The sequence below is a fragment of the Corvus moneduloides genome, chromosome 1 (assembly GCF_009650955.1).
Source record: "Corvus moneduloides isolate bCorMon1 chromosome 1, bCorMon1.pri, whole genome shotgun sequence".
NCBI classification, from domain to species: Eukaryota; Metazoa; Chordata; class Aves; order Passeriformes; family Corvidae; genus Corvus; species Corvus moneduloides.
Genome location: NC_045476.1, coordinates 60,246,772 through 60,254,708, shown reverse-complemented (window position 1 = coordinate 60,254,708; position 7,937 = coordinate 60,246,772). Strand labels below are relative to the sequence as shown.

At 39.3% G+C, this 7,937-nt stretch overlaps 1 long non-coding RNA gene across 2 annotated transcripts in view; it reads right to left on the bottom strand.

Moving 5' to 3' along the window:
• Positions 1-1,534: 1,534 nt before the first annotated feature.
• LOC116445208 overlaps positions 1,535-7,937 on the bottom strand; it is a 108,144-nt gene continuing 101,741 nt past the window's right edge. For both annotated transcript variants that reach the window (XR_004240698.1, XR_004240696.1), the window contains exons 2-3: positions 6,502-6,566; positions 1,535-2,410 (exon numbers count right to left, since the gene is read on the bottom strand). This is a non-coding gene — a long non-coding RNA (uncharacterized LOC116445208). The remainder of the gene's footprint in view (positions 2,411-6,501; positions 6,567-7,937) is intronic.

Here is a 7,937-nt window from a genome sequence, read left to right as displayed (position 1 = left end):
AGCAGACTGCAGGAAAACAGTAAGAAGAAAACAAAGTAGTATTTCCTTTTTGAGTTACGGAATAGTAAAATCAACAGCATGCAGCTACTTGTCCTGCTCTGTGAAATGAATAAAGGTGACTTAGGACTGAGTGACTTAAGACTAAAGGTGACTAATGACTAAGGACAAATAACTTCAGTCCCCAATTTTCCATCCTCATTTGATCCTGGATATTAAATGAGATGGAAGATTAAACTGGGTAGATTTTTTGCATTGTGTGCAGCTGACAGAGCATAACAGATGAAGGTCTGTAAGTGCGGTGGAGCCAGAAGATTTCCATGTTGCTGTACCGTGCAGCCACAAGTCATCTACTTCAAATTACTCACTTCATGAGATGTACCGAGGTGGGGGAATTCAGAGACTCCAGCTGACAAGAGATGAAGAAACAGGCTCATTTCTTCCCCAGGCAGAATGTTTATTATGTTTCTCTCACTTTGTTCTTTGAATCAATATTTCTTCACAGTTTTTAAACTACACATCTTTGTAAATTCATGGCTTCCCACAATGTTATTAATTTCAGTTTGAGAGGATTGAAAGAGCAAGGGCACAATTAATTACACAGTATGAAATAGTTAGATTTAACAGGAAACTGTAAAGCTTTATTTTTCTAAGTGTTTCTCAACTTCAGCACTAAGTGAAAGTGTAAAGCAAAAGAGGCTGGACTTTTTAAATGTCAAAGTAATTTTGGCCTATCTCTGGCCCTTCCATTTGCTACATTAAAGCAGCCCTGTTATTCTGTAAACTTTATAGGCTCAGTTGGAATACAACACAGCATTTGCCAGGACAGCTTTAAGGGTAGACAAAGCTGCCTACACTAAGAAGGAGCTAGATGCAGAAAAAGAAAGAAAAGGCAAATTTGCAAATATAAAACATTATTTGCCAACAGTGTTCCCTGATCAAATTGTCCAGGAAGTGTAATATAATCCTTCAAGTATTTTTTCAGAGGGTGAAGAAACCCATGGGGGAGGACATGAAAATGTCCTTTTTTCTGACATAAAAGAGGTGAAGTGTGGCACCACCTTCTGCTGCTATTCTATTTGAGGCGGCCTTTGGCAGCTGATGGGCAAGGGGGCTGGTGGGAGCAGATCTGCTAACCCTGCAGAGCAGAGGGCAACACACCTCAACACGCCTGCTGCTATAGAAAAACCTTGCCTCTACAAGCAAGTAGTTTTGGAATAGCTTTAGAGGGTTTTTGCTCCAAATAAACTGCCTTGCAGCCATATGTAAAAGTTAGGGGATTTTTTGTTCTCACTTTTAGTTTTAAACAGGCTGGTGTTTTATCCCACATCAACTGCAAATTGGACTAAAACAACTGTTCTGAGTTTTTTATCCGATTTATTTTATCTTTGCAGTTACTACCCTGTAGAGAAGCATTGCCATTTTAGGTTTCTAGTTCCTGAAAACTGCAGTCTTGGAAGCTGGAATCTTTTAAATGGAAAGCAAGACAGAAATGACAGTGGTACACAATGAAAGAATAATTTCTGGGACCAGATATTCAAGTCTCTTTAGTTCTGGCTCAAGCAAGCAAATTAAGGTAAAACCTAGAGGGACAAATATACTGCACAGATCAGCTTGGAAAGCATCCTTTTATAGAAACAAACGGGGAAGTAAAACAGTGCTTTAAAAGTGCATTAAGTATACTTTATTCCTCAGTTCAGAGTTAATTCAAGCAATAAACTCACAGATTTCGCACAAGTTAAAGCTTCCTACAAATCTCACAACTGAGTTCCCAAATGAACCTCAGGGGAAGCTTTTATAATGATAACTCCCTTCCCCCACCTCCAAGATGACCTGGAAATGCTTAAAGAATTGTGCTCCTCTCCTAAGACTTTTTTTTATTGTTATTACCTGTGTTTTTCTCTGAACCAGGTATATAAAAGAGAGGGGATTTCCCCTTGCACCAATTAAAACTCAAATCTCACCTCTCCTTTCTTCCCCCACAACAAGAAGTTAACCCCTGCTGAGCTTTTTCCCCTAAGGCATCTATAAAGCTTCACAGGTGAGCTTGCTGCAGTAAATAGAATGAATCAGCCCCAGATCTTCTAACAGATAAACACGAATCTTTTATTCTAGCCACCTGGCTTTGGACTTATCAGACAAGAAAATGGCAGTGGTTTGAGTTAGGTGGATTTTCTTCTCTTTTGCAATATTCTTCCTTTTGTATTTTCTTTCCTTTAGCAAGCACTCTTGGGAGAAAATGTGCTTTGGAACATCTTCAAGCTGGGATTTTTCTTTCTGAAAAGCCACATTGTGATGCTTTTTGTCGGAGGAAGTTACCTTGTTTTCTCTAGGCTCAGTCTCTCAAAGTCTTTCAGTTGTGTCAGAACTCTTATTTCACCAAGTCCTTGAAATATGGATGAGTTTGTCACACCTGGACAGAAGTAGTATGAAAATATTTTCATTAAAGTAAAGATTTAATTGTAATTACATCTAGTTCTTATACCTTAGGGAAAATGAAAAGCTTTGTGTGGTTTTACAGGTAAACTTGTCTTGTCTCCCTGTGGTTTTGACCGTAAGAATGTAGAGTCAAGAACTGTAATAGTTCACTAAAATATTTTCTATCCTAGATGTGCATGAATCATATAATTGTTTGTCTAATGAAGCACTTAAGAATAACTAGAAGAAATGAAATGCATTAAGGTGTTTAACAGGAGAACAGGCCATTGCACCAAATTGCTTCAAATTTTTATGATTGTTTTCAAGGAGGGAGTAAAGTGAGAGGATGACAAGTCAATTCTCCAGTTCAATTTCCACCTCTTCACTGATTTCATGTTATAAGTGAGTGTTTTATGGGGCTGCTTTCAATTTATTTTCTGGTCCTGGCAGAGGGTACTGTCCTGTTGCCTTTAAATTTCACCCTTCTCTCTTACCTTAAATGCTTTCAGAAGAAAACCCTCAACTAAAGTTGAGTCCTCTTTTTTTGAGTACTTCTAAGAAGTATTTCTCAGTAAAACCACTTGTTTAAAATTTTTAACATTAATTTTTTGGGCACTGCTGCTACCCACAATTTTTTCTAAGCCTATCACTGGGGAAATAATAAGGTGTCTGTGTTTTGAGGCTTTAAAGGGTGTGCCTTTTGTCTGCTGTTTTTTCACATTCTTCACTCTAAAGGGATTGGTCTTTCTGCAAAAAAACCCTTACAGAAGCATTTATCATCAGTCCCATGTTCAGTGTGGGTATTCATACCAGATAGCAGCATAGATACACTAGCTAGAGTTCATCTTGGGTTAAATTCTGGGAAAGCCACAGGAGAACAGGCCTCTATTTAACCGGCATTTTGTATCTGCAAGGGCGGTTGTGTTGCTGAAATCCAGGCAGGGTAAATGTGTTCAGAGGACTGCGATATTAACTGATCCACTGCTGAATTTATAATGGCCATCGGTGGTTTATTGGTTTTGTTGTGCTTCTTAACCATTATGATATATTTAGGGGCATTACTATATGTGTTTGTTGAAATCTTTCTTCTCAAGAGCTGCAATTTGTATTCAGTCCCTACTTGTGAATTATTCCCTGGAAAAGGAATGTTAATTGTGTTGACGACAATAGGTGCCAGTATGTATTTACATAAATAAACATTATTATTTTATGCATAAAGCATTTTTTTAAAGCAATTTTCTTTCTCTTCGAATTGAAGAGAAATATTGTCTCATTTTCTTACTTGGTGACTTAGAGTAAATAATTTATCTACACTGCATTTTGTGCAGAAAGAAAGATGGGCAGAGAAATAGCTATATTATTTGTAATAAATGAGAATGAAAAGTAATTAGTGAAACAGGACAACTTAGAGGATTGGTAATAGAATCCAGAGCCTTTTCTCTTCCAGGTGTTCAGACTCTGGGTAATGAACATGTCATAAATACCTCCCTGGCAAGGTCAGCAGTTTCAATGAGGTTGTGTCAAGAGTGGCAGGAAGGCGTTCATGCATGAACACTGGTCACTGGGAGCCCCACACCCCTTGTCTGTTACAGAAGGGTGAAGACCAGGCTGTGTTATTTAGGTCAACTCCAGCCCCGTTGCCATGGGACCTTCTGCCAGGGGAAGCTGTCACCCTGTGCCCTGGCATGGGCTGCAGCTGTTTGTGGTAGCTGTCCTGAGAGGACCTCCTGGGCCATAGCACTTGCTGTGTTTGCTGTGTGACCTGTGCTGGGTGTTCTTTGCCTCTGTGGTTGTGCATAAAATGCAACAGCAAAGGGTCCCTACCAGGCTTATGTGCTGGAAGAAGCAAATTATGGCCTATTTGAGGCAGGAGATGTACACTAGTTGGCTGTGCTAATTCTGGCATCACACTGTAAAACTCACAGTCAAACACCACACTTGCTAACCTCAATCCATACTCTTCCTCACTGTAGAGGAGCAGGGCTGGATCTTGGGTATGCCTTTTCTGTTTGAGGGCAAAGATGCTCACAGACTTGCTTAGAAAAAAGACGTAATCTTTATTTAACAAGGAGTTCATATTAACATCATTAGCAGTGTAGCTCTTGTTTTGAGCCTTTGAAAGCAGCGAACAACTTGGTCAGCAGGCCATGTCCAGCACTAAAGAGAATTAATTCCTCTTTTTATTTATATGGGAAATACAGTCTATGCAGTTTCTTAGCACTCCTCAGAGCTGTGAGGGGAAATAATGCTTGGAGCTTAGCTGCATACACCTTTAAGTATTTCTAATTGAAAACCACAAAGCATTGTTTTCTCTTCGAGAATCAGTTCCCACTTTGGATTTAGGAAAGAATGCAACACTGAGATAATCTCACTTTTCCCATCATCATCCTTTCATTCTTCTCTACTCCCCTCGGCTCCTGAGACACAAGGTGACATATCCAAGTACTTGTCCTTCAACAGATTCTTCAGCAAGCAACAGAGCAGAAAGCCCTAATATCTATTCATTTGTAACCTGTCATTCTTAAAGTATTAAGGACAATTGACGTCACATGTCTCAGGTAATTAGAATAGTCAGCCTTTGCTCCACATTTTTAAAGTAAGTGTCTCAAACTCTTAATCAGTACATTTATTGATGTCTTTCAACATATCTGTTTCTTGTCAAGTGTGTGTTAGATTTTTAAAAAATCTTGCATACTGAATTGTGGAGGAGAATTATATTAAAACCCCCTTTCTATTGCTTTTGTAATTAAATAAAATATATTAGTGACAACTTGGTATTTTCCACATTCAGAGTAATCAATCTCTTTTTAATATGGAAAACTGCTCGAAAGCAAATTAATAAACATAAATGTCAGGAGTTACATTTACACAAATGTTTTAGTACTTGTTTTCCTGAGTTTATATTTCCACATCAAGCAATATTAACTATGATAATAGCTAATACCATTTTACAAGCTCTAAGGGGCACATTAAAAAAGGCTGTTGGATTTCTTCAGCTGTTAGTGATCTTAGCAAGAAAAAGCAGCCATTCTTCACCCCAGAAACCCAAGTCCTAACTTTGGTCACTAACACAGGCTTATGTGATTTTTGTTAGCTACAGGTTCATTTTGTTAGCTTTGGGAGACCTCTAGGACAGGTACACCAAAGTTCAGTGCCCTCTTGCAGCTCAAGCAGTCTCAGCAGACAGTGCTCTCCTGGTACAGCAGGTCGGTATTTGTGAGAAGAACAGTCTTTAGGATTTGATAGGGTGTTGCCTTTATTCTATGGCTATGGCTATAGCGGCTTATCCACAAACAGGTTTCTGAGGCTCACTGTCACATTGCTCATTTCAGCTGACCTTTTCCAGACACTGTTCCCTGGCACCCCTTAACCAACGAACAGGCAAGTCTCTCAATAGCTGTACTATTGTTTTGGTCTGTCTATGCTTTAGAGCAGAGGTTACTCAAACCATGCTGCAAACGAATCTCAGTCTGACTTCATGTATGGGACAGAAGGAATACAAAAGCAATTTGGAGTGGGTTTGGACATGAAGATGGAGTGGGAAAGCAGTTTGTGCAGCAGGAGATTCAGGTCTTTCATTGCCACACTTTTCCTCTGTTAGTCACAGCACACCACAAGCAGAAGAATCTTTCCACAGCAGGGATTTTGCATGAAGAACTGCAACAATGAAGTCAGAACAGTACAAAGAGTAAAGGTGATCTCTCCATTTCTTTGCCAGTGTTTGCCCTTGTGTACTCCACTCTCCAAGACTTTCTGCCTTAGGATGTGGTATATTTCAGTCCCATTAAGGGACTAGTTCGAACTCTTAAACTGAGAATCTTGTCTTTTAGTTCAGGTATTTCTTTTTTTTCCAAATTTGACAATAAATTAATAACAAAGGATAGAGAGGAATATATAGTGATAAAACAAAAATTTAGGGATAGGCTGATGTTGTCACCATCTCCTAGATGTCTCTCAACCACAGGATCTTACCCTGTGGAATAAGCATTGTAGAAAGACTGAGAACAACATGTAGACATAGATCCCTTAAATGGAATTTGTGCAGATTATTTGCAGATCCAGCTTGATGGAAGAAAAAGGGGTTACCTCCAGTAGCTCTTCCTTTCTTTGGCACTCTCTTGCCTGTACATCATCTTCTTCAGTTGTGCAGGCTGTAGTGACAAGAAAAACAGGAGAGAAATTCAAGTGGATGGCATGAAATCCAACCTGAGCCTTAGTGCATGCCCCGCTCCCATGGGAAAGCTGCTTGCTTATAATAAGAGAGCTCTTTATATGTAAGGGCTGGGCACATGATTCACTACAGGAGATACAAAGGAATATGTTTGAAGTATGCTTATCAAGAGTTCCCCTTCTGGTGAATTTTTCCTCTCTTTCCTTCATCTAATTTCTCTTTAGGACTTGGATTAAGTTAGAACAGGACTGTGAGAATGAAGGGGAGAACTCCTTACTGAGGAATCTGTGCCTGCCGCGCAAGCAAGTGTATGACAGAATACACTGCAGGCCTCAAATGAACCCCCAGGTTCATCAAAGAGTGCAAGATCCATGGGGTGTAAGGCAGCTGGAAGTGTGGTAAGTGCTGTGAGTGCTTGCTCTTTCAAAACGTGTGTGTTTGTGTCTCTCTTTGCTGAGCAGAATAACCTGATCACAGACAGACCATTAGGTCTGTCCAAGCAGCACAGCATTGTGGTTGTTTTGTAGTAATGACAGCTCTCCATTTCCAAAAAGCAAAATGAAGTCTTCCTGTGGGTGGTTATCTCCATCAGCCACAGAGATATATCTCAGTACCGCAGTATGTTGGGGACCAAAGTGATTCTGAATTGTAAACTTCAATGGCTATTTATTCATAATGGAGGAATTCTCTGATTTACCTTACCTCTCCTTTCCTTAAGAAAGCTCTTGTTTGGAGATGAGACAAACAGCTTTCCTTAAGAAATTAATTGGATCCGCACATACATAATAGTTTCTCCTTTTTGTAACATATTACTCAACATGGAATAATTAGGAATGGAAAGGTTGCACTGAGCAGCAGAAGGACAATACTTACCTCCCACTGAATCATTTCTGCCTCTTTAAAGGATTCATTTCCCAATTACTGAATTTTGAACATAATATTTAACCTTCACCTTCTTTAGTTTGCATGCACTTTAAATATGCCTGATAATTAAGAACTGTTGCTGCATTTTGAAAGTACAGGGCCCCATTCCGGAAATCATTGCTGTTACAAATTATCTCAGAGAGATAATTGATATAAAAATAACTGTGATTTTAATATACTGACGATTGGATTTAGAGTGTTACCTTCATTCATTTCACTGGAAAGTCTCTACCTGCATCCCTCTGAATGCTTTGAAATTATTTTCTGCGGGTATCTAAACATGCACAAAGTGATGTATTGCTATGTTTATCGCTCTATTAGTTCACCAAGATACACTTCAGCTGAGCTGCAAACTCAAAATCTTGCCATAGGAGAAGATAATTGACTTGTGCTTTTGTGGCTTATGGTGTCACCAAACCCTTCGACA